Raw genomic sequence first — 27660 nt, 5'->3', positions numbered from 1 at the left:
TACTTCAAAATGAGTAACCTTACAAACGAAGAAAAAGTATATCTTATCGAGTGCTTTTATACTACAGGTAAAAACTATACTAAAGCATATAGAGGCTTTCGTACTAAATTTGGAAGTAAAAAAGTAGCCAGTCAAAACACCCTCAGAAGGTGAGAATAAAAAAAAATTTATCTGACTTCATCGTATAACCTCACTTTTGACTAAAACTTTCAAGTATTTATTACTTTCTCTCCCAGAGTAATTGATAATTTCATCAAGTATTATACTCTTGAGGACCGTCGTCATGATCTTCTCGGTCCATCACACTCAGTTACGACAGAAGATACGATTGCCAAGATCGAAGAACATTTCAAGAATAATCCAACGGATTCGATACGAAAAGCAGCGGCAACTTTGAAACTGAACCGAGAGACACTGAGATTAATATTGAAGAATTTCCTCAAGTTACACCCTTACAAAATTACGACCTATTATTTGCTGACAGAAGATTCCAAAAACAAAAGAATTGAGTTTTGTAAAATTATGACAGAAAGTTGAAAATGATGAGATCGACATCAAGCACATAATCTTTACAGACAAAGCTCACTTTTATTTAAATGGATATGTAAATAAACAAAATTACCATTTTTGGGGTCTCGAAAATCCGCAATCATCTGAGGCAAAGTCTTTACACCCTGTTAAAGTGACTGTTTGGGCAGCTATTTCAATCAAAACAATACACTTAAAATTCATAGAAGGAACCATTACAGGCAACAGTTATCAAGAAATGCTACAAACTAAATTTCTTTCTTTGGCTAAAAGAAGAGGATTGGTTAAGAACTATTATTTTATGCAAGATGGTGCTACACCGCATAGAACTAAGAACGTATTTGAAGCTATTTATGAAGTGTATTGTGATCGCGTTATCGGATTAGGATACCAAAAGTTTGCGCCTGGAGGTATGGAATGGCCCCCTTATTCACCCGATTTGAACCCGTGTGACTTCTTCTTATGGGGCTTCCTGAAAGATAATGTTTATGCGGAAAAACCCGAGACCAAACATGATTTGAAAAAAGCCATCAGAGACGAAATTTCTGGTATTTCTCCATCTCAGATTGAACAAGTTTTTCATAGTTTCCGAAAACGGCTTGATTATTGTGTAAATTTGATTGGAGATCACTTCGAAAATATTTACCATTAATAGTTATCTCCTGGCTCAATTTGTCACTTTTTTTCAAATCTCAATAAGTATCTATTAGAAGTCTCTGATTCAACTGAAACTAATTCCAAATAAAAATGACATCTTTACTCAATTCATATGTATTTTTCTTTTTTTTTCCTGGCACTCATTTCAAAGTTATAAACGATGAGTTTAGGTAATTTCCTAATTGTCACCCTGTAAATATGATGCCGAATAAGAGGGTCAAATCTCTCTACTAGACTACTTTTTAAACATTAACAAATACATCTTCAAGGAGAATAAATCAATTTAAGCCTCGAGCAAAATCTATTTTTTGGTATTAAATAAATTCGTAGAGCAGTATATAAAAAATAAAAACTATAGAATGCATACTGATCCAATCCTGAGTTTTGAACATGTTTCCAGCTTCATCCGAAGTATTTAGCATGTCTTCAAATGTGATTGAGGATTTCTTGCTCCACAAGGCATCAGAATTATTATCTCCATCATGCGATTCCAAATCCTCAGAATCTGCGGTGATATTAGAGTTTCGTGGTCCGTCTCGATCGAGGTCCAAGTTTGATCAGCTTCCTCTGGACCCACTTCTGCCCATCCCAGCCTTTAGATCCTTTTCTCTGGCTCCTACATGTCCAATCATAAGGGCTCCTGAAAAATAAAATTGCGCATATAAGTTTCCTGGCACATTGCTGGTACAATTATGGTAAAAATGGATAACGCCATGGAAAATTAAGTTCGAATGAACACGGGATGTTGGGGAGAATTTTTTTTTACAAAACTGACTAATTTCCCTGATGGTTCACACCCAGAATTGGAACATCGTCTTGTCTCCACAAACCCAGTCTGAGTTGGGAAGTTACCCAGAGTGAGGTTCCAAACCGAATGTCGCACAAATTCTGGAGCCAGAGTGGGACCCAGAGTTATAAATTTTATTATTAAAGGAGCTATAAATATTGTTAAACAGTAGGGAGGGCGTTTTGAAACATTATTCAAGTGATTCTAGGTCAATTTTTCCTATAGGGGAGTTGCTAAAGATCATTTCAACAATGTTATAGAAACCCTGGGATCACCTCTGGACCTAGTCTTGATCCCAGAGTTGTGTATTTTATTGTCGAAAAAGCTGTTAATCTGATTAAATCAAAAGAGGGGGGGGAAGGAAGGGGTATCATGACATTATTCAAGTGATTCTAGATCAATTTTTCCTATAGAAGAGTTGCCACAGTTCATTTCAACCATGTTATAGAAACCCTGGGTGCAACTCTGAACACAGTCTTGATCCCAGAGTTGTATATCTTATTGTTAAACGTTTTGTGAATGTTGTTAAATAAAGAGGGGCAGAAGGGAGGGAGTATCAGGATATATTCAAGTGATTCTAGGTCAATTTTTCATCTAGGAGATGCCAACAGTCATTTTAACAATGTTGTAGCAACCCTGGGTTCAACTCTGGACCCAGTCTTGATCCCAGAGTTGTGTATTTTATTGCCGAAAAAGTTGTTAATGTGGTTAAATCAAAAGAAGGGGGGAAGGATGGGGTCCCAGTATATTATTCAAGTGATTCTAGGTCTATTTTTCATATATGTTAGAGCAACCCTGGATTCAACTCTGGCTCCAGTCTTGATCACAGAGTTGTATATTTTATCGTCGAACAAGTTGTTAATGTGGTTAAATCAAAAGGAGGGGCGAGAGGGGGTATCATGACATTATTTAAGTGATTCTGGATCAATTTTTCGTATAGAAGAGTTGCCAAAGTTCATTTCAACAATGTTATAGAAACCCTGGGTTCAACTCTGGACAGAGTCTTGATCCCATAGTTGTATATCTTATTGTTAAACATTTTGTGAATGTTGTTAAATAAGAAGGGGCGGAATGAAGGGGGTATGAGGACATTATTCAAGTGGTTCTCGGTCAATTTTTCATCTAGGGGAGATACCATGATACCTAGCTGTTGGATTGTAACTAACATCGCAACCTAGCAGCTAGCCAAATGCAAGTCGCAATTTCTACCTGGGTTTCTCACCGAAGTAAAATGCAAATGAGAAATTCATTGGGCCCTCTAGCCATACACCGTGCTGGAGTTGTAGACTCATGAAGAAGTCGAGAAATGTTTAGAAAGACGACGAGGTCTCATTCAGGGTTAGCTTGCAGTCGTAAGTCGTAGAGTTTGAATATAGATGTTAAGGTATATCCCAAGACAATACCACGCAAAAGTTGGTTCCTGTGGATTTCCGGAAAGAATTCTAAATGACTTAGGGGAGAGTGGGGTCGAATGTGGTTAAATCAAAACGACTGTTTGATTTTGCCAAAAATTAATTTCATGTCTAAAAAATGAGGTTCTGCCAAAGTTTGAATATTTTCAATTATTGATTTATAAACAACGAATGGTTAAAAAAATTATAATTTAGTGCAAAATATCATTTAAATGATATTCTAATATTCGTCCAATATTCGCGATTTACTTCAAAATTTTCTCGCGTACTTTAATTGACAAATTTGATGATTGAAAATGGTTGAATTTATAGTGTGTGGTCTGTGCCAGTTTGTAAAAGATACTTGAATATCCTTAAGACTTTCAAAAAGTTTAAACTGAAACCTAAACTCCTTGAATTGAGACTTTCACACTCAAAATTAAGACTTTTCCAAATCATATTTTAGTAGCGAAGTGGTAAAACGGTTTAAGTCGACTTATCTCCCAGTTGAGTTTTTAGGGAATATTTCCGAATTCAAGGGGGATAGCGAAATTTTCATAATTACATTTATTGTAGCTTTCAATCGGCTCTACAAAAAACATTTGTTTGAAACGCAGCAAATAAGTCATTATCTAACGTTACAGGGCTCAACGGAAAATCTCGACCGACTTCGGGACCCTTCGGGTTCACGGGCAAATCACGAAGCAAATCGCCAAATATGAAAATTAAGTAGTATCAATCTACTCGTCCAAAAGTATACATCGGTTAGTCAGAGATTTACCTCTGAAGTACATTATCAAACTAACCGAGTATCGAGTACAACACCGAGTATTACATTGAGTCTAGCGCTCTATGTAGCGTCTCTATTTGATTCAATTATCAAATAATTCCGAGTTGACTATCAATTATTTTGAGTCAATCATCAAGTTTAATATCGAGAGAATCCTTAGTGCAGTGAAAAGACTAATATCGAATTGACATTGATACATTCACCAATTCGTGTATCCCTAGAATCAAGACGCGTGCCTTGCGTTGTCCTACCGTTCTATAAAAGTGTTACGTCATAACGACGTATCAAAATTATTATTAATTCCAGCTTTTGGAAACAATAATAATTTCTGAATTCAAAAAAATATATATTGTTGGAAAGATGGCGCCAGCTCCCGGTCCCACTGGGCTTAGGCCCTTGCGTATGACATATATATTCGTTATGGGGAGACTAGATCTTGCGCATGCGTGGATCTTCTCTCCATCAGGTTGTAACTTGTGAGAGTTTACTCTACTGCGAGACGCGAGACGCGAGACGTGTTGTAGCCGATAAACCAGTGTACTAACAATAAAACCCGTATACTATTTATTGTGTCCACACCCGCTATTCACCAGGTTATGTGCCCAGAGCACGCTCCCTAGCGCAAATAAAAACTCAAGTGAGAAACGAAAAATAAAAGTGATAGTGAAAAATAAGGACAAACCCTCAGGAACATAGTTTCAAGTGTCTGGTAGTCTGAGGTGGCAAGGGAAGGCTGGAAAGATGGAAAAGCCAGAAGGAGAGAGGCGTAAGTACGGTTGAATGTGCTATACCGGTGGTAAGCGTCTCCCAGAAAACGAACAGGGGTTGCGTCATCGCGGGGAGATTGGCGGGAATAACGTGGACGCTAGCAGACAAGATGGTGGACAACAAACGTTGACCAAACCATCAAACGAAAATCCGGGAGAAAAATAAAATATTTAATTAGGGACTTGAAAATCCCAAAGAAAATTAAAATAAAAATAGATTGAAATAGGTGGGAATAATATATATTGAGGGATGAGTTGGGAGAGTTGTAACATGGTGAGGGACGCGTCCAATACATAGAGAATCGGTGAGAGAAGCGTCCAAGTATGCAGCATCGGTGAGGGACGCGAACAGTATAGAGAGTCGGTTAACGTAGTGGGTGCGCGTGCAGCATTGGTGGGGATAGTGCCCAGGAGTGGCTGTAGTTAAGGGGTGACGGAACCGACCACAAAAAGACGTTTACCAAAAACAAGTTTTCTTGGATTCTATACAATGAGAATCAATGAAACTTTTTTCCCGTATTGAGAGTAGCGGAACGCATCGCTCTCTTCTCATGCTTTTCTTATTTATGCGAAAAAAAATTGCAAATTATTTAGCGGCAAGGACCAGGGCAAGGCCGACGCCATTTTATTTGTAGGAATCTACCAAGTCATGGTAGAAAAACCGATTTTTTATAGATTTTTCTTAGTCGATGGCTATTCCATGAGAAGAGAGCGATCGAGTGAGGTCCAAGACAGAGATTTTGAGTACAAAAACGTACTTTTGTTGCGTAATTTTCGTAAAAACTTGTTTATGATGATTGGGTGGTATCCAGGAGGTAACATGTCCTTTACAGGGCACCAATTGTAAGAGGGAAGTACTTTTACGAGTCAGAAGATGATGTAGAATGTTTCCATACCATTATTATTTATTTATATCCATTTATTTATATTTTATGGGCTTTTGTACATTTCACGTACAAAATCCAAAAAACCACGGGAACCTGCAATACCGATAGGGGGGACCCCTAACCTCTACGTGCGACGGGTTCCGTTACCCCTTAAGCAGCACACGCAAAGCTCAAGCCAATGATGAGATGGCGAGATGTAGAAAAGAAAAGGGGTCACGCGGCTCTCCGTCAGCGCGCGCGTATCGCAACTGCGGCCGGCGGCAAATCTAAATTCAAATTTGACATGATGCGAAATACAAAATCATAAATAAATTAGCATAGGTGACGACTTGTGAGAGCTGCGGAGGCAATTCATGTTCCTCTTTGGATTTGATGAACTCCATAAAGGAGATGACGTCATCCTCGAGTTAGTAGAGGAGACCGTGTTAATACGAACAGACACAATTAAGTGTTATAAGTTTGATGAGTTAAGATGAATTAAAAAGGAGAATTACGATGAGAAATGCATGCGATCCAAGTGCTTGTGAGGATATTAGCTAGCAAATATAATCACAAATTAACTAAGCACTGAAAATGATCAAATTAAACAAAAATACCAGATAAAAATTCAGAATAAAATCTGAAGTTTGGTTGCTCCAAAGGGGTGATCAATGGAAGCGTGCTTGTGTTCAGTGCGTAGAAATTGATCAGCTCTGTCGGACATAGAGGGGATATTGTGTTCGTATCTCGTCTGTGTCTGACTGTCCTGAAGCTGACTATACTTGTGTTCGGTTGGTCGGTAAAGGGGCATAATATACAAATGATNTAAAAATTCAGAATAAAATCTGAAGTTTGGTTGCTCCAAAGGGGTGATCAATGGAAGCGTGCTTGTGTTCAGTGCGTAGAAATTGATCAGCTCTGTCGGACATAGAGGGGATATTGTGTTCGTATCTCGTCTGTGTCTGACTGTCCTGAAGCTGACTATACTTGTGTTCGGTTGGTCGGTAAAGGGGCATAATATACAAATGATAATAACCGACTGTAATGGTTAGGTGGGTGAGGTGTTGCTCCGGCGGACATCCAAGCTAAGCAGCGTTGAGCTGGGTTAGTACTTGGATGGGTGACCGCTTAGGAACACCTCGCTCGCACAAAAATTGCGGGCGGTAGGTACGGTGTAGCGGCCTAGTGTCTCCATCTAGTCAGTGTACAGATGGATATATTAGGGCACTGCACAATCGACCGGCTGTACGACTGGGGTTTTACATGGTTACCCGTGCAGTCCTAGCTCGAATGGGGCACAGCTAAGAGTGAGACGGCCATGATACCGCAGATAACAATGAGAGAAAAAAGAAAGGAGGAGAGACAGGCTAGAGGAGGGGTTTCAAATCGAGAATTACTTCGATAAAACCAATGAAAATAGAAAAAATTAAAATAAATACAAATGATAATACTGATATTCATAGATTCTATTTATCACAACAGCCAAAAGCATGATGACAGAGAACCACTGGAGACTACTGATGGAGTGGCATGAGCAGAAGCTCCTCGCCAATAAGCCTCCCATCATGCCCAAAATCTATGAGGAGCAACCACCAATTACTGCCAAGTTCAGTGAGATGAGCAAAGGTGAGGAGAGCGACGGTGAGAACGGGGAGGATGATGAGAACGGTGAGGACGGTGAGGAAAGTGAAGGTGCGTCGGCCGAACAAGGTGCGGGACAAGCAGCAGTAATTGAGGCCCTCAAAGCAGGTAAAAGTAAATCCCAGATTACAAAAATCGAGTACGTGAAACCTAAAGTTAAAATAAGGTCCACGTTACAAAACCACCCGACAAATCCAATGAAATACCACGCGAACAAACCAAGAACTGAAATTTCAGTGGAACGCAGACTTGAATCGGTGAGCTCGAAACTTGATGCTGTGACCAGCACACTCGTGAAGGTTTTGAATATTCAAACCAACACTAGTGGCTGGATACTAGACAGCATCAAGGAAATGAAAAAAGAGATGAGCGAGATGAGCAACGGCCGGGATGACAGACTCTCCCGTGTCGATGACGGGACGGAGACACCGCTGAGGGCTGAAACTGAGGACCCTGCTAAAAAGGTGAGAAATGGGTGAGATTTACCAGATGATGGCCATGATCTAGATGAGGATGAAAAAATAGAAGCGAGAATTTGAAATCTTATCAAAAGACAATGGAAAAATCTGAGGCGAGAAAAAAAGTCAAAGTGGTGGAAGCACTGAAAATAGCACTGCTAAAGAAGTTGCTGAAGCCATAACACTGGAGATCCTTAACAAAGGACCATCAGTTATACGAGACTACAAATTAGATTGTAACACTAAATTTGAACACTTCTATGACTATTTTAAGTCAGAAGTGAGATCTCACAAACTCACAGACTGCATGTCTTAGATAGTAACGTAAAATTCAGTGGAGTACTAAAGACTTCTGATGAGCATAAATTTAAGGTGAGAGACATATTGATCAATCACATCGATAAAAACTATCACTCTAAAGCAGTATTACTAGAAGATCCAGTAGCTATTCTAAATAAACTCAAACAGATAAAAAGATACGAAACTAATGTATCTTCATTTACGGTGAGGAAAGAAATCTCCAATATGCAGTATGTAATTGGAAAAATGATAGCAGTCGAGTTTTGTGAGAAGTTTGAGGAGGCGATTTGCACTTACGAAAATTCAGCAGACGCCACCCCTTTATCCGATGAGGAAAAGAGGAACGCGTTTAATAATGCCATCATGAGGTCTGTACCGATGGTACAGTACCTACAGTCCTCAGCTAAACTTAGAGGTGAGCAGCCCCCAACTTATGAGTAATTAAAACTTGTTGTTATGCAGGAAAAAGCATCAAGGAAACAGTCTGGGGAGGGGAGCAGTGAGGTGAGAGCTGCGAACCTCACCGGATTTAAGGAGAGATGTTTTGAGTGCGGGGACTATGGGCACCTCGGCCGAAACTGTCCGGGCAAAAGGGTAAGGGCAAACTGTGTTACAGTTGTAAAGGCTACTGACATAATTAAAGATTGCCTAAACTCAGGTGAGATAAACAACAAGCTAAAAATTAACATAAAACACACCAGTTCGCGAGAAAATAGTTTTCGGGAATTTGGGCGTGGTGGTGGGTCATTGAAGAGAAGGTCAGAGGGTTTAGGTGCGAATGACCCAAAAGGAGCGAAAAGGGGGAAATACTATAACCTGAAGGGCAAAGGAGATAACAAGTACTCGAAGCCCAACACCAGTACAAAGCCTAATAAGGAGGGCTCAAGCAAAACCTCAGGAGGAGACTACAAAGAGAAGGGTGAGTTAGATTCGAATGAGACAGGAGAGTGCATGGAAGTGGATGATGAGCTTTGTGAAGGTCAGGCATTGCACGTAGGTGTTTGTTTCGACAAAGACAAATTTATATAATTATAATTATTTATATTATTATATATAATATAATTTAACAAAACAAATTCGAAACTAATTTTCAAGTCCCTCGACGAACAAAGTAAAGGCGTGATCAAATGCGCGAATAAAAATAAACAAGCGGATTTGAGAACGGAGGGAGTAGGTCAGGTAGGAATCGAATTGTTAAACGGCTAAAAATTTGAAGTAAATGAGGTAATATTTGCTGAGGCCCTTCAGGCGAACTTACTGTCTCTAAGACGATTTGCAGAGATGGGTCTTGAGATATACCTAGATGTCCAGAAAATAGATATCTTCAATCCAGAATGAAATGAGTCATTTATCTCAGGCGTGTATAGAAAACCATATTGGATAGTAGATTTGGAAGTAAACAAGTACAGTCCATTCAATAGAAAACTGCAGAAAAGTACAACTAGACGAGTTATAGCCAATACGGTAGGTGGTGAAATAGAGGTGAAAAAACACATGACGCGAAGTGTCACAGTCAAACAGAATGAGGTTTCGGCGATGGAAACTCCAACTGAGAGTAACGAACGGATTGAAGAAGAGTCTACAGAGGTAAGAAATAATGAGCAATCCGAAGTCGGGCGAGATGACAAACCGGATAGTAAGTAAACCCCTAAACCGATTTAAAATCAATTCGAACAATCCAATTTTGATTATTCAATTTGGGATGGAAAGATTGATAAGGTAGACGAGGCACAAATAGATGAGAGCGGTGAGGTTTTTGATCTGTTTGGAGTTGAGAAAAATAAAATTCAGGGTAATAGTCAAGCCATGCTGTGGCATGCTAGGTTCGGTCATTCATCTATAGCATATTTCAAAGCTATGCAAGCTAATTTCCTGGGCAATAAAGAGTTAAAAGGCGTCATTTGCGATGAGTCATTAATGGAGTGTGAAGTGTGTTTAGCTTCTAAATTCAACAGACTGCCATTTTCTAAGGTGAGAAGGCGAGCAAAAGAGCCCTTGCAGATAATACACTCTGATGTAATGGGACCAATATCTCCGAGTTCATATCCGAAGGGATACAGGTATCTGTGTTCATTGACGATAAATCAAGATTTGCGATGGCATACCCGATGAAGGCTAAAAGTCAAACGGGTCACTGCTTTGAAATGTTGGTTAAAAGTGGCAGAAATTTGTTGGGTTACGATGCGAAGGTGTGGTACCGTAGATCACATCAAGTAACGGAATTTACTGGGGGACATACAGTAGAGGTATTGAAAAAGTTAGGCGTGGAATTACAACTGGCAAGTCCTGATACTCCAGAACACAATGGAGTCGCTGAATGATACAACCAGACAATCCAGAAAAAGGTGCATGCCTACATGTTCGACGCTAAATTGCCGGAGAATATGTGGGATCTGGCTCTGTCTGCCGCTGCATATACGTTCAATCGAACTCCTCATAAATCTAATGAGATGAGAACTCCACTGGAAGAGTTTGAGCCGGGACATAGCTTTGATGTGAATCAGATTCAGCGTTGCCATACCTCCTGCTTTAGCATGAGATCTCCTGCTTTTTGAAAAAATCTCATGCTCTACTGTTTTCATGTGAAAATCTCCTGCTTTTTAAGAAACCCTCCAGTTTTCTCATGCTAATTCCATAGCCATTCATGGACAAAAAAAATTATTCCTAAAAATTTAGTTTTTCTCCTAGATTCCTAATTTCCCACGTGGCGGTACTGAGTGACGCCATCTCTGGCGAATCATCGCCATAATCGTAATTTTCGTTCAGGGATATCCATCTCCATTAGTCAATCAATGCTTCACCACTTCTGGTTTCAAACTCGTGTTGGTTCTGTTAGATTCCCCTGCTTATTCATCTTCGCAATAAATCAGTTTATACATTACAAACTCATATCTTTCTATTCCACCCTTTCGTTAGGTCAAATCAACAGATATGTGATAGATTGGAGAATCAATCGGAGTCAAGAAACTGAGCTGTCAATCTCTTGTGACTGTGAAAGTAAACAATATTTAATATTAGATTAATATTAAATTTTTTTTTTCGAGAATGAATTTCAGTGCCGATGGATTCAGAAGATGAAAATAATTCTGGTGAGCCCGCCAGGAAAAAAATGAAGACATTATCGACCTCGTTCAGTATTTAATACGATCAAAAGTATGTCAAGTCGTGGGAGACAACTCCGGAGTACAAAAGTTGGATTGGACCTAGTAAAAAAGATCAGAATCATGCGTACTGTAGAGCATGTGGTGATGATATAAGCATCAAAGCTAGCAAAGTGCCTCTCGGTCGTCACCTCAATACAGTCAAACACAAAAATAACATCACTGCTCAGCAGAAACAGCCGACATTGTCATCATTGACATGTTTCCGTGGCCCTTCACAGTTGATCAACAACGTGAAGAATGGTAAGATTCGCATTGCAGCGTACATTGCTGAGCATGGTGCATCGTTTCGGTCAGCTGATCATTTAGTTCCTCTCATGAAGTCTGTATGTCCTGACTCAGAAGTTGCGAAAAAATTGTCCTGTGGACGAACTAAAGCCACTGCAATTGTGAAAAACGTTTTGGGGAAAGAGGCTGAGTCAATTTTGGTTGAGGAGATGAAGAAGAAGAAGTTTAGCATAATTATCGACGAGTCTAAGGACATATCAGACACGGAGCATTTCGTCGTAATCGTCAGAATCGCTTCTCATAATTCTACTGTGGTCACTGATCAGCATTTCGCACTTCTTCCGGTCACTGACACATCGGCATTTACATTATTTATCGCTATCACTAAAAAATTGAATCGTCATGAAATACGCTGGAAGACTAACATGATTGGGTTCGGCGCAGACGGAGCAAATGCCATGATGGAAAAGAATCATTCGGTTTCTGCATTGTTCAAACAAGTTATTCCCAATCTATTCATAATGAAGTGTATTTGCCATAGCTTTGCGCTTTGTGCTTCTGCTGCAGCATCAAAACTCCCTCGGACACCTGAATGTCTGCTCTATAACATCTACAATCATTTCAGTAATTCACCGAAACGACAAAATGTTTTCAAAGAATTTCAGGAATTCCTTGACATGCAGCCTCATAAAATGTTACACCCTGCAGTGACACGATGGCTGTCGCTTCACCAGATTGTATTTCGTGTGAACCAGAAGTGGGCAGCTTTGGAATTGTATTTTATTGATGCAATCACTCAGGGAATTTCGAAGATGCCGGAGCAAATTCTAAATGATATGCACAATCCTCAGATCAAAATGTATCTTGATTTCTTGGAATTCGTTCTTCCACTTTTCAACAATCTAAATCTCCTGATGCCATCAGAAGAGCCACAAATTTGTAATTTGTATGAACAGGTGGAAGGTAGCGTCAAGACATTCTTGGAATTTTATGTCAAACCAGAAATTATGAAAAGTTGCTCAATCATTAAATTGGATCACAAAAATCCCAGGAATTTTCGAAAATTGGAGGAAATTTACTATGGAGCAAAAGTAGCTGTGGCGATTGCTAATAATCCAACCCTCGATCCTCAATTGGTGAATGATTTCCGTAAAGTCTGCTTGAATTTCTATATTGAAGCTGTGACACAGATTCTGGTAAGAGTACCCCTTGTAGACACTGTACTGAAAGAATTCAGTTTCCTTAAACCTGACAATATCAAGGAGTTGGACACGATTGCACCATTGGTATCAAAATTTCCCAATATCATCAGCCCGGATGAGCTACAGTGCGTTGATCTTGAGTGGCGCAGCGTTCGTAATTCTTCATCTCTAAATTTCGAAAATTCCAGTATTTCTGCCTTCTGGGCAGAAGTGGCACTCATCAAAAAAGGAGATGGGACCCGAATGTATCCTTTGTTGTCGGAGTTCTCTTTTGCAATGCTCAGTCTGCCTCACTCAAGCGCAGCAGCAGAGAGAATTTTTTCTAAAGTTAACAAAATGAAAACTGCAGACAGGAACAAACTCATCACTGAGACAATCAATGGATCTCTGCACACAAAACGCCTTATCGGTCATAAATCCTGTTTCGATTTTCCAATCACTGAATCTCTGAGGGCAAGAATGACTCAAGATATTTATGGAAAAAGATCCTAGTTGACTCGGTTGATTTAAAATAATGAAATAGAAATATAAGTTACGGTGCCAAACAACATTGACTAGTCATAGTCGAACGTCAGAGGAAGTTTAAAGTTACAGAGTTTGTAATAAAAAGGGATATTACTCGTCAAATCGATGTGAAAAATGGAAATTATTAGAGAAATCTTATTTGAAAATTCTCGTTTTGAACTATATCCTTGCCTCCTGCTTTTGACCCCACTCCTCCTGCTTTTTCTAGATGGCGCCTCCTGCTTTTCTTGAACGAGACCTGGCAACGCTGATCAGATTAAGGGATTTGGAAGCCTAGCGTACATGAAAGTACAGAGAAAGGTAGGATCGAAATTCAGGGCAGGAGGTGCGAGAGGTATTCTGGTTGGATACACTCCAACAGGATACATACTACTAAAACCAGAAGAAGGAAAGTTCTACGAAAGTAGGCATGTACGATTTAACGAGAAATAGGTCTATGGTAATAGGTACAAGAAAAGTGAGATTAAGAACGTCCCAGAAGTTCAAGACGTAACAAACAAAGACAAATGGTTTGTAGAATTTGAAAAAGATGTGAACGATTTGAATGAAACGTCCAAATCGGAGGGAGAGACGAAGAGAAAGAGGGGTAGACTAAGGAAGGAAACCCCAAGTCTTAAGGTATGCAAACCTGCAGGTGAGTCAGTACAGGATTCAAGCTTTGAAGATTTGCCAATCGATGCGAGCTTGAAAGCTGGAGTATTTCTGGCTAGTTTGTCACAAGGTGAGAATAGACTGAATGGGGATGAGTCCACTGATGAGGTCTACCATGCTCTTCTTGCCAGTATTAATTCAGTTCCAATTAACTATAAAGACGCGATGCAAAGAAAAGATAAGAGCAGTTGGACACTGGCAGTAGAAGAAGAGCTTAAATCGATGAGTAAAAATAAAGTAGGAAAATGTAGTGTAGTAGGAAGATGATGTCAGATTCATCACAAACATATGGAGGCATAGAACATAATTCGGTAAATTCCGTTGCACTCAGCGTTTCCATAATGATTTAGTTATTGATAAGGAAGACGCGAATCGATCACACCAAATTCTTTCAGGATGCTCAATTTGAAGTATTGCATTGATGATAGAGCTCACTGCATAGATTTTACGTATGAAACGTGCAGTACGTATGCACGAGCAATTTCCTCCCAAGGTCGTATTCGGGCAGTACGATATGCGAAATCCCACGTTATTATATAATGAGTGGCAACTTCTGAACTAAATCTTACTTTCTTCTGTTTGCCTTCCACGGTTGTTGCGTTTGAAATTTTGAGAGTGAATGNCATTGATGATAGAGCTCACTGCATAGATTTTACGTATGAAACGTGCAGTACGTATGCACGAGCAATTTCCTCCCAAGGTCGTATTCGGGCAGTACGATATGCGAAATCCCACGTTATTATATAATGAGTGGCAACTTCTGAACTAAATCTTACTTTCTTCTGTTTGCCTTCCACGGTTGTTGCGTTTGAAATTTTGAGAGTGAATGATACTCAGTGGACTGCATCCCCTTTTTATAGAGCACTCATCACACGATCAAATGTGCTGTCATTACAATAAATAATCCCTTCCCTCATCGTTTTCCGCAGATCCTCCTCAAAATTGATGAAAATGCAGGAAAAATGTAAGCGTAGACCATATGATGGTATGATGGTAGAATAATTTTTTCATCGCATAGCAAAATTAGCTAGCTAGGATGAAATGGAAAACCATAGTTGCAACTTTTCGAAGAATATTATAAACAATTCTAGAGATAAGTCTCAGATTACAATAGAATGAGCACATCGAAGATCATTCTTCCTTAGTCAGCATGAGGAAGTGCCCCCCCCCCCCAAAATTCCTAGGAAAATCAGAATTTCAAAAGTGTCAGAAACTAGACCCCCCCCTTTCCGCCAATAAAACGGAGTGGGGGACCCCCCACCACTTTTGATTCAGCTCCGGCCTCGAATACCTACTGATCACGTGATCATTCTCGCGATGCATACCACCCGGGTGGTAAAATACCCGTTACCGCGGGCCTTATCATCCAGGTTTCGGGTTGCTGTTGCGAGGCAGTCCACCTCGTAACAGTCACACCATTTTCCCCACGTTCCCCTCCCTCATCCTTCACGTCTGGAAACTCCTCGCGCGCTCCTAACACGGTTTTCCCCTCATGTCACCCGGTAGTCGGACAGTTTTTCCCCGGACAAAATTTTCCGGACAAAATCTCCCTGAAAAAAAAATCCCCAGACAAAATCTCCCTGAAAAAAAATTTCCCCGGACAAAATCTGTCCGAAGAAAAATTTCCCCTTGAAAGAATCCCCTTGGAAAAAAAATTTCCCCGGACAATTGCTTTTTGCGAAATTTCCTCGAAAAAATTCCTTTCAACGAGTTTTCTGAGAGGTAAATTTTCCGCAAATAACAATCCGTATGAATTCAATCCCCAAGATATCACTCTACTTTTAGTACTATATGTGTGGATTAATCCCTGTTCGTGTGTTGCTATTCAAGCAATTTGTGTACGAGTGTAATTGTCGGTGGTGATAAAATTCGGCTCATTTTATTCCCATCGTTGATAATTGGGTAGTCGGGATTGAGCTCCCAGGACAAGCAGTTGAATACATACAAGTGTGTTCTACTGTATTTCAGAATGTTGGAAATAATTATTCTGGCCGTTGTTAGTGCTTTTTTTTGTATTTCCTGGAGTGCTCAAATTTACAAAATCAAACAAAGGAGGCAAGATTCTAGTGAATGAGGAAGGATATATATAACCTTTATTGGAAATAATGGGATCAGGGAAAAAGAAAAAATAACTTTGACACCAAACACAGAGATTGAGTTGAAGTTGAGCATTTATTTTAGTGGTCCTCTCTTCACGCTTTTCGGGAATAGACTAACCTTCGACAATAGAGACCTTCGTAGAGACCTCAAGTACCATGTGTTTCTTCTCTATGGTATTCGGTGACGTCGACTGTAGCATAAACAACTGCATACAGACCACACGCACCCACCACTCTTATACTAAGAAATATGTACAGTTTAGAGAGGCTACATTCCTTAAAAATTAAATTATTATTTTGCTCATTTCAATACTCCCACTCAAAATAATTAATTTAATTGAATTTAATAAACTTGTTCTATATGGGGAAGATAAGAAAAATTGGTTCAACATTCGTTGCATAGGATATGGAAAAACCCCGAAAAACCCAATCAAACCAAATACATGATGTACATTATGTCTATCTTAAACATGTATAACCTTATTTATACATATATACTTATTTATACATATATAAATATCTACATATGTACATTTTTACATATTTACAGATATACAGTTCTACCTATTGTGACCGCGTTATCTGACAAGCAAAAATCCTGAAAAGGGTTTTAGGGGTGTCAAATAAGCGTAACAAATAAGAGGGGGTAAATTCAATAAAATGATATATTTCCAGTCAAATTTACATACAGATGGTGAGGCCTTTTGACTCGGATCTAGGGGGAGGGTAAGGCCAAGCGACTCTAACACGCGCAATATCGGGAAGGCTCTAATCAATAAAGAAGGGGGGAGTTTAGTCGTGTCTAGGGGCGTCTCGACTCTTACAATAATTATCTCACTGGGGGGAGAAGAACAAAAGTGTGGGCTCACCGCTGGGGGGACGGAACGGGAAGATAAGACTCCAGAAATAGTGACTGGGAAAAGGGGAAAATAACTCGTACTCACAGGTCCTCTCGATGCTGGGGAACTGTCCGGGGTAATTAACACCTGGGCCTTCTCGGGGTCCTCTCCAGGGGATGCTGAGCCTCCTCTCCACCTCAGGGTCTCCTGGCTGATCTCTCCGATGTGGGATGAGGTCCAAGATCCTCCAACAATCCTCTTTACATTGCTATGGTTCTCTGGGCACAATTGACACGACGCGTTAACTGGGGCAGTCGTGAGACGAGTGGCTTTCCTTCCCGTCAACGTCTTCTTCGCAGGGGGGCAGATCGAGGTGGGCCAGGAGCGGAATCGTCATCCGCTTTCCGGGTGCCTGAGGTGAAGGGGGCGTTCTTCGGGGTTTCTTCCTGGGGTGCCGGTGTTCCACTTTTAGTCTAGGGCCGGAACTGTTCTCCATCCTGGGGTCTCGTCGTTGCTGGTCGAGGGGGACGGAAGGGTGAGATGGGGAGGGAACTAGAGTAGTTGTGGGGGGAAAGATAAGGTAGCCAGCGGTGGCCAAATATATAGTATTAAGGGGCAGTGTAGTTGGGGGCGATAAAAGAGTATAAAAATAATAAAAAATAAAAAGGTTGCCTCGTCACACGATTTACATATGTTAAATTGTCATACAATAAAATATCATTTATAGCTTTCAATTACATCTTCTTATTTGAATTTGGAAGTTTTAATATTCTCTCAGGCCAATCTGTTTGCGGATACTTGTGAATTGAGTAGCCAGCAGTGGTTTGGTAAATGCATCCGCCAGTTGTTTACCTGTTGGAATATATTCAATTTTTACTACCTTTTCTTCTACCCTCTCTCTGGAGAAATGATATTTAATATCTATATGTTTTATTCTTTTGTGATCAGTAGGATTATTTGCTATTGCAATACATCCATTATCTTCATAAATTACTATTGACTCTGATAATTTTAATTTAATGCTAGATAACAGAGACCTTAACCAACAGGCTTCTCTTACACCTTCAAAGAGTGCCATATATTCGGCTTCAGTGGACGAAGACGCTACCGAATTTTGTCTTCATGTATTCCAGCAAATTGTGTTTTTCTCAAACAATTGGAATAAATAACCAGTAGTATTTCTACGGTCAGTTTCATTGTTAGCCCAATCGAAATCTACGTAGCCAGTCAATTGATTTTCAAAATCATTTCTTTCGTAAACCAGTCAAAGTTTCAATGTCCCTTTGACATACCTCAAAATTCTTTTTAAATTTTGCCACAGTTCTTTGTTATTTTTAACTTGAAATCTACTCAATAAATTCAGAGATACGCATAAGTCAGGTCTAGTGCATAACATTGCGTACATTAAACTGCCAATAAGATTTTTGCAAAGAGCATTGAAATATTCATCAGAATTTAATGCTTGATAATCTAATTTATTTGGCAATGGAGTACTAACTTCTTTACAATCAATCATATTGAATTTCTTGAGAACTGACTCTAAATATGCACTCTGGTCTAAAGTTATGATATTATCTTTTCTTTCAACACGAATTCCAAGAAATAGATTTATTTCGTTCATGTCTTTCATTGAGAATTGTTTCATTGAATAAAGCTTGAAATTTTTCATAATAATTCCATCATAAGTGACAATTATGAGATCATCTCCGTAAAGGATGACATAAATATTTCTTGTAATATGTCCTTTATCAAAAAAATATAGGCAGCGATCTGCTGGAGAATTTATGAAACCGTGTCCCTTGAGTACTTCATCGAAACGTTCAAACCAACACCGAGCTGATTGTTTCAAGCCATACAAAGCTTTGTTTAATTTGCAAATATAATTTTCTGGTGCCTCAATTCCTTCGGGAATTTCCATAAAAATCTCTTCTTTCAAATAACCATTTAGAAATGCGGTTTTAAAATCCATTTGGTGAATCAGTAAATTATATTGATTAGAAAAAGCAATAATGAATCTGAACGTTGTAATTCGCGCCACCGGTGCAAATGTTTCATCGTAATCTAATAAATATTCTTGACTGAAACCCCTTGCTACTAATCTAGCTTTATATTTGAATCGATTTCCCGAGGCATCATTTTTAATGGCAAAGACCCGTTTACAATCTACGATGTTTTTATCAATTGGACGAGGGACTAAAGACCATGTTTTATTTTCTAAAAGGGATTCCAATTCTTCTTTTATTGCTTTCTCCCACTGAGGTCTATCCCCACGATCTTTTATGTCACTGGAAGATTTTGGAATTTCATTTATTACCGACTGTGCGCAAGCATGGAGACAATGGTCTTCATTGTAAGAAATCAAGGGCATGTTTTTAATTCTTTGACTTCGACGGAGTTCAGTTTCTCCGTTTACATCTTCGACTGGGATATTTTCTTTTTCATTTATGTCACTTGGAGAGTTAGTGTCAACACATGGGCTAGCGTCAACACTTGGAGGGTTAGTTATTCCCTGCTGTGTTCCTGTTCTCACTTGAGAAGGAATGCCATTGTTTTCACTCTCTCCATTTTGACCTAAATGATTCTGAGTTCTGAGTATTTTTGTTTAGCTCATTCTCGATTTCTTTAGTGTGCATGGAAGGACGTAAATTTTTAAAATTCACTTCGTCAAATATTACATCACGAGCTGTGATTATTTTATTTGACTCAGTATTTAATAGCCTATAACCATTTTGTTCATAGCCCACAAGTACACCTTTAAATGACTTTTTATCAAATTTACTCTTTCTGGTTTTATCGTGTATGTATACAGTACACCCAAAAATTTTTAAATTATCAAGTCTTGGCTTTTTATTGTGCCAGAGTTCGTAAGGGGTTTTGTCTTGTGGAATGGCTTTTGTAGGAGTTAAATTTGTCAAATATGTAGCAGTTAAAACTGCTTCACCCCATAGCTGTTTATTCAAATCGGCACCGTATATCATACTACCGGCTTTTTCAACTAAAGTTCGATTCATTCGTTTAGCTATTGAATTTTGTTGGGGTGTGTACGGTACAGTTAAGTGATACTGTATTTCCTTCCATGCACAGAAATCTTTGAATTCATTGGATAAATATTCTCGCCCATTATCACAATATAAATGAGCAATTTTTGAATTGAAGTGTGTCTCACTTTTGGCTACAAAATCTTGAAAATAATTAAATACACCCGATTTTTGGCTAATCAAGTAAACTACCGTATACTGAGTGTATTCATCGATAAAAGTTACAAAATAATTTTTATCATTTATCGTCGAGGGTGTAATTGGTCCACAGACATCCGAGTGGATAATAAATAATGGCCGTGTAACATGAGCTCTATCCTTTTCTTTTGAAAAAGGAAGTCGTGCTTGCTTTCCATATATACAAGCTTCACATGTCTCATTTATAGGATCTACTCTCTTAAATAGATGAGTATTATCAAGCAAATTATTCCTTTTTATTTCTAGGAATTTTGTTTTGTTGATATGGCCTAAACGTTCATGCCAAAGTTTATACGTTTTTTGCATTAAATTTTCATCGAGCTTTGCTTGATGACACGTATTTTTACTCGCATTTTTATCTATTTCCAAAATAATGCGTATTAAATTATTCATTGGCTTACCCGTTATAAGGGTCATACACCTCTCANTGTTCAAGATGAAACTTGCAGAACAAGAAGACTGCAGACTGTGCGGAGGCGATAAGGAGGGCGTCATCCACATTTTATGTGAATGCCCCCTATTAGCACTCCGTCGCTATAAAATCTGGGGCCAGGCTTTCCTGAAACCAGAGGACTTACAACAAGCGGCTGTCACCAGCCTTATTAGCCTAGTGAGAAACACAGGGCTGGGGCTGTGTGACTGAACGAAAATAAGGCGGATGTTACAAAAGATCGTATGATTTAGGTGACTCTGGGCGCTTTACGTGACCAGCCGCGCATTTTCTATTCTATTCTATCTACCCGTTATAACATTTTGGTTACCCCTTTTAATGATGACTTCTCCAGTTTTGCTGAATATGACATTCATTCCAGCTTCCTGAATTCGTCGTACAGATAATAAATTGTGTGGTATCTCAGGTGCGTACAGGACATCTTGTAATGTTCCTGTTACCCCTAAATTTGTAATCACTTCAATTGATCCTATCTTGGTTGCCAAGATCGATTCACCCTTTTTAGCAATAGAAATTTTTAGTGAAATTTCTAAGTCCTTCACTGTCGTAAAAATATCCAGTTCATTTACCAGATGATCCGTGGCACCAGAATCTAATAAGAAAATTGATTTATTTTTATCACACTCACTTGTTTCACCATTTAAAAACCTGTCCACATGACTCATGAATGCAATCCTCCCACTGTTTTCCTGGAGTTGAACACTCTGGACGGTTCTCTGGTGTTGGTCTGAGTTTTTCCCTTGTTATTTATATTTGACGATTATTTTTCCATCTCCCTTTGTAATTATTATTGTCTTGTCTTGGTTTACTGTCTTGTGAAACTTCCACATTTAACACTTTTGCACTTGAATCACTATTATCGTTTTTTAATGTTACTTCATAGTCCAGTAATTGAATTTTCACATGCTCAAAATTCATTGCGTCATCTTTTAATGTTTGAATTTCAGTAATTTTTGGTTCGTACGAACTTAGTATTGATAGTAGTAATCTTGCAGTTTTATTTGCTTCATTTAATTGACCTCCTGCAGATTCAAGTTCTACTACCAAATCATCAAACCGTATAAAATGTTGTGTGAGAGTTGTGTTACTTTCCAGTTTGAAAGATGACAATTTCTTCTCAATTGTCATGTGAGTTGCCAAACTTGTACGTTCATAAATTGAGTCAAAGTTTGCAAATATTTGATGGGCACTCACTCCTTGTATTCCCACTTTTTTAACTAGTGAATCACTCGAATATTCAATCACAATTCTTTTCGCCTTTTTGTCAGATGCTTTCCACTTCTCATCAAGAGGCGTTGGTGGCTCTTTATCGATAACATCAAGCACATCTTCTTCATCTAACAATGCACGAATTCTTAATTTCCAAATCGTGTATTTTTGACCGTTAAATGGTTTAATGTTTCTTTTTGTTTTTGTTTCTTCTTCACCCATTTTTATCACGATCACTGAACTTTATAAAATTTATAAAATATGTCCGAAAAATATGATTTTAATTTTAATGCACTCAAGTGTCTAATCACACAATTTTTAATCACTCACAATTAAATTAAATTGATTATTTGCACGTCGCCTGGGCCCATAACCTATTGGAAATAATGGGATCAGGGAAAAAGACAAAATAACTTTGACACCAAACACAGAGATTGAGTTGGAGTTGAGCATTTATTTTAGTGGTCCTCTCTTCACGCTTTTCGGGAGTAGACTAACCTTCCACAATAGAGACCTTCGTAGAGACCTCAAGTACCATGTGTTTCTTCTCTATGGTATTCGGTGACGTCGACTGTAGCATGAACAACTGCATACAGACCATACGCACCCACCACTCTTATACCAAGAAATATGTACAGTTTAGAGAGGCTACATTTCTCAAAAATTAAATTATTATTTTGTTCATTTCAATAACCTTCATGATGAAAATTCGAAGAGAGTGATTTGGAGATGTGTCGAGTATAAGAAAGGTTGCAGAGGGGCATTTATTTTGGCCGGATCCGGTTTCCTAATCGCAAATTCCTTTCTTAGGGAGATTTTGTCCGGGGAAACTCTTTTTCGGGGAGATTTTGTCCGGGAAATTTTGTCCGGGGAAAAACTGTCCTAGAATCACGTCACCCCTCGCGACAAACCCATCAACTCACGTCCACGCGCCCCTACCCATCGGCCACCTACTGCCTCCCCCTAAAAGAGTACACTTAACACTCATCCGCACCTTACTACCCCACCCCCACGCACTTAATAATTAATAATCGATGACGCAAAAGGGCATCGCCCACGCATCGTCAGTGCAGTTTCAGTTCCGATCCAGCTTCGGTCCCGGCGATTATCCAAAACCCCAAAAATCTCCCAAGTGTTTCGCGAGTGATTGAGTGAATATAATAATGAGTGAATATAATAAATTTTCGTATTCGCGTTCGCATAAAATTCGTTTCCAAGTTTGAAAAAAAAAATCAATTTCAGTGTCAATCAAAATTTTCGATTCAAATTTAAATAAATCAATTTCAGTCTCAATCAATGTCTCGGTTCGAAATTGAATAAATCACTCAATTAAAATTTTTCGGTTCAGAATTAATCAATCGATTCCAGTGTCACGTAATTTCCAAAAATTTTATGCCTAAATTTAAAATAAGGTAAAACAATTTTGAAATTGTTTTAAGTAATTCTAATTTTATTTGGAGGACATTTTATCATTTGAACTCGAGTAAAAATTCCAAAGACATTGGAATCGAGTTCAAAAGTGATGAAATACGCGGAGGAACGATTGAAAACCGATGAATTGAAATCCCAAAAACCGAATGAACTACTTCCCCAATCGAAATCAAAAGAGTGGGAAAAGTCATACGACATTTTCCACCTTTTAAAATGGACTTGTTGGAGCCCATGTGACAAGTGACCCCAAAATTCACATAAATATGTCAGAAAAATCAAAATTAACCAGTCTTGAAACAGCGACGGAGCAGTAACAATTCTGGTGGAAGTAGTTAGCACTTAATCGGTCCGGTTTTTCAATCCTTCCGTCGATTACGTGGGATAATACTGAATTAATAGTAGGTTACGAACAATTGAAATTATCCAGGAATAAAATTTATTTAATCGAGAGTGGGGACTTTTCCTACTGTGACGAGGTGAACTGAGCCCCCATACGATATTTCCTCCTAAATATTTCCCGCCACCGTTGGTCACCCGAAATTCCCTCGATATTCCCTCCCTACGCCCTCAACCCGAAGCAAATTCCGAGAACAGCACAACCTGCAGATGGATCACCCCGAGGAAGAGAGCCCGAACATTCCCGGATACCCCATGACAAGAGAGATCACCAGAGCCGGCCCACGGGCCGAAAGAATGGAACCGTGCCTTCCCTGGAATTCTCGTGGAAACGTCCCTCACCGATACTGAAGTTATTTTCCCCGTTATCATACGCCCCTGGACCTGAGGAGAAATTACTGGCAGGACAGCCCGCAGATGGGCAAAAGAGGTCCGAATAAAGCGGAAATAGAACAAGAAAGACACTCTTGTCCCAACAGTCCCGGGTGTCAGCACGTGGTCATGCGTATTAGTTGAAAAGTAATATTTAGAAATTCTTGTAAAAATCCCGATTGGAGCGAGAGGCTCCGGATCAAGACGTGAAATTGTGGCCTGAAGATTGGCCATGCCCAGGAGTCCAGAGAAGGAACGGAGGCTCCAGTTAATTAATTATCCCGTGGAAGACCTGACCTAACCAGGGCGCCAATGTTCTTCAATATTATTTGGCAGTCGTCGTGAGTACCAGTTACCTTCCCCCTTTACCCGTTATAATTTCCCTAAATCTTTCCCCCCAACGGTGAGCCTACACAATTTTACCCCTAGTAATTAATATATTATTTCAAAGAACATTGTATTGAATTGATTGGTTGTTTTCACCCCTAGACATGACTAGATTTTTCCCTTTTGCATATCATCTAGAGTCATCCCTTTTACGCGTGTACAGAAGTAACCTGGCCTTACCCATTCCCCTAGATAATTGATAAAAGGCATTCAACAGTTTATGTAGATATTTTATGTACGATAGAATCTTCAGAATATATTCAATATTATTTCAATTACAGTTTGCGTACCCGTTGATTCAAGTACCCTAATCCTGCATTTCAGGTCCTATTAATTAATTGAGGTTATTCCCCGATCTAAAATAACCCCATCCCCAGGTAATTATGATATCTTAATATATTTGATAAATTCCCCGGTCACACTACATATAAGGAATTCGTTTATTGTGACGCGTTATGGACAGCCTCATACAACTTTAAAATTCAACTGTCAAAATTTATTAAAATACATCAACGAGTAGAAAAAAGTGTTTCCGTGGAAGTATCCATAATAGCCTTTAGCACAACTAATTGCTGGTGAGGAAATTACGGATTTACCCAGGGATCTATAAATACATCGATTAACTTATACAAAACAGACCGAATTGTGAGTAATGAAATTTGTAAACCCAAATTTGAATCCTTCAGATCATTCCAGAGGTAGAAAATTTCAAGATAATTGAATTGTTAGATTTTCGTAAATTAAATATTCTGTTTTGTAAACCTAAATTTTTCTTAAATTCATAATTAAAGCATAAACCAATTTTAAATCTCTTGATGTTCAACATTTTTCGAGAACTTAATCCTTTCCCTAGTTATCAAATCCTTTTTCTACCCAGAAAGCCCCTTTGCCAAGGTAAGAGTATAAAACTTCGCGTGGTCCAATAATTTTAAAATTTTAAAAATTTGAGCTTTCTTTTAAATATATATTAAAAGATAGTCCTCCGAAGCATTAATAAATTCTTCGGACATAACAGTCAATTAATTTTTCGTTTCGAAATTAAATAAATCCCTCAATCAATTTTTCGGTTCATATTTAAATAAATCGCTCCATTAAAATTTCGTTTCAAAATTAATAAATCGATTTCAGTGTCAACTAATTTTTCGGTTTAAATTTAAATAAATCGATTTCAGTATCAATCAAATTTCGGTTCAATTTAATTAGTTCGGATTTTTGGGAATTACAATTTTAAAGAAACCGATTCCACTAAATAAATTAATTGACCAATTGAAATTTTGATTGAATTTTCATAACGATTCGAATCGATTTAAAAATATTTCATGGAGTAAAATTTAATCTTCCGTTTTTCGTAAATTAACAATCTATCCCTTTAAATCATCACCGAAAAGAGAAAGTACATCATCTGAAGATCTTCATCTGAAGACAAAATCCTGAGGGCAACTATTGAGGAAAATCCGGAGGGCAATTATCGAGGGCATTCCTGAAAACGTTCACGAGGGGACAGCATCCGAAGCCATCTTGAAATTCATCGAATTGTTAAATAATCTAAAGAATTATTGCAGCAATCGTGAGTCGAAAAATTTAACAATATTTTTTTTTGTTATTTGTTGGATTTCCGTCTCATAGAACTTTTTCCATCGATTCATTTTATTTTGAAATGATTGATCGGTTTCCTTAAAGTCATTTCAAGTTCTAAATTCAGTCGAAAGGGTGTTCTTTTAGGGACAAATATTTTAACAAAAATGTCATTGCATTCACGTCGATTTCTTCGGATTCAATTTAATTTTGATGATCAATAATAATGATGATAATTTTTGCGTATGACCCAAAATATAATTGTCATTTGAATATACCATCAAACGTGTTAATTATACTAATATTCAGATCAAGCCCAGCTTGTATTTCGATTATTTTCATTTGATTTGATTATTCAAATATTGTGCTTGAGTGAGTTATTCCAATTCACGCAGGATTTTAATTCTTTAAGAGAATTTCCCTTTTAATTATTGAAAGAATTGAAAAAATATTCTTTGAATTTTAGAAGATCACAAATATTAAATATTTTATTCAAGATGAGTAAATTTGTTCATTGATTCTGACGTCAAACTTAGAGAACAGATGAGAGCACACAAAAATTAAATATTTTTTTTATCAATTAATTAATTTCATTCAAGAGAATTCAAAGGATTTACCCAAAATTGATAGAACCATTGAATGGAATGATTCAGTCAATTTCCATATTAAAATTATTGTTCTCGTAACATATTGTAAAAAAAATTAAAAAGATTGAAATATTGGATTAGAGCTAAAAATCCATTTAAATTAATTGTCTGTGTTTTTATTTCTGGATTAATTGATAGCACTTAACCTATCCCAAGCTATTATCCTAACGGATAGGCTTAAAACAGGTAAAATTTTATATTCATATTTACGGATTTATACAAGGTAAGTCTGTGAAATTATGACGTAACAAAAGTGAATCATGAGTCATCGTTTCCTCATTTCTATTCCGAAATGGAGTGGGAATTGATGTATAATAATCAAATTTTGTTCCACGTTAGAGAAATTTTATCCTGACGCATAATAAATTTTACCCTTCCAGTCCAATAATTTGTATGTAGATAACAACGAAAATTCTAGAACGGTTGGTAAATTTTACCGAACCGGTACAGAAATTTTTACTCTACCGGCACGGTAATTTTTATTTTTATCAGGATAAAATTTGTCTAACGTGGAATAGAATTTGATCATCATATGTTAATTTTTACTAAATTCCGGGATAGAAATGAAGAAGCGATGACTCATGGTACACTTTTATAGAACGATGGGATAATTTTTATCAAAAATTTCTCTCTGTGTAGAATAAAAGTAAAATTTAATTTGAGACGAGTAAAAATTCGGTCAAGATGAATCAAATTTTAAAATTGTGTCGGTATAGTTTTTTCCGTGTAAAATAAGGTATTATTATTTGAGTGATTAACAACACTTACCTCAACAGACGACTCAGAGTAGTACATCGAATCAGATCGATGATCAGCCCGATAATCATATTGTATCAATTCATCTATCCATTTCTGCATTCGTGGACACGTGCCTCTTCTATTAAAAGCGATATGGAGAGCTTTCAAATCCGTCATGATCTTGAACGAAAGATTTCGAAGATGAGCATGAAAATGTCTCAACGCGTGGATAATGCTTAGTATCTCTAACTCATACTTTTCATAACAGGCTTCGGCCTCAGTCATTTTCTTCGAAAAATACGAAATTGGCCGAACCGAGCAGTCATTC

General features: G+C 38.2%; 1 long non-coding RNA gene across 1 annotated transcript; it reads right to left on the bottom strand.

The window, feature by feature from the left end:
* Window positions 1–208: 208 nt before the first annotated feature.
* Window positions 209–27660, bottom strand: LOC107046603. The gene is made up of 3 exons (XR_001461581.1): window positions 27589–27660; window positions 27363–27512; window positions 209–1825 (listed from the first exon to the last, which is right to left on the bottom strand). It is a non-coding gene; the product is annotated as an uncharacterized LOC107046603 (long non-coding RNA).

This window comes from Diachasma alloeum, unplaced genomic scaffold, assembly GCF_001412515.2.
Source record: "Diachasma alloeum isolate Michigan unplaced genomic scaffold, Dall2.0 Dall_scaffold_01564, whole genome shotgun sequence".
NCBI classification, from domain to species: Eukaryota; Metazoa; Arthropoda; class Insecta; order Hymenoptera; family Braconidae; genus Diachasma; species Diachasma alloeum.
The sequence above is the reverse complement of the archived record's forward strand: the minus strand, read 5'-3'. Positions and strand labels throughout refer to the sequence as shown.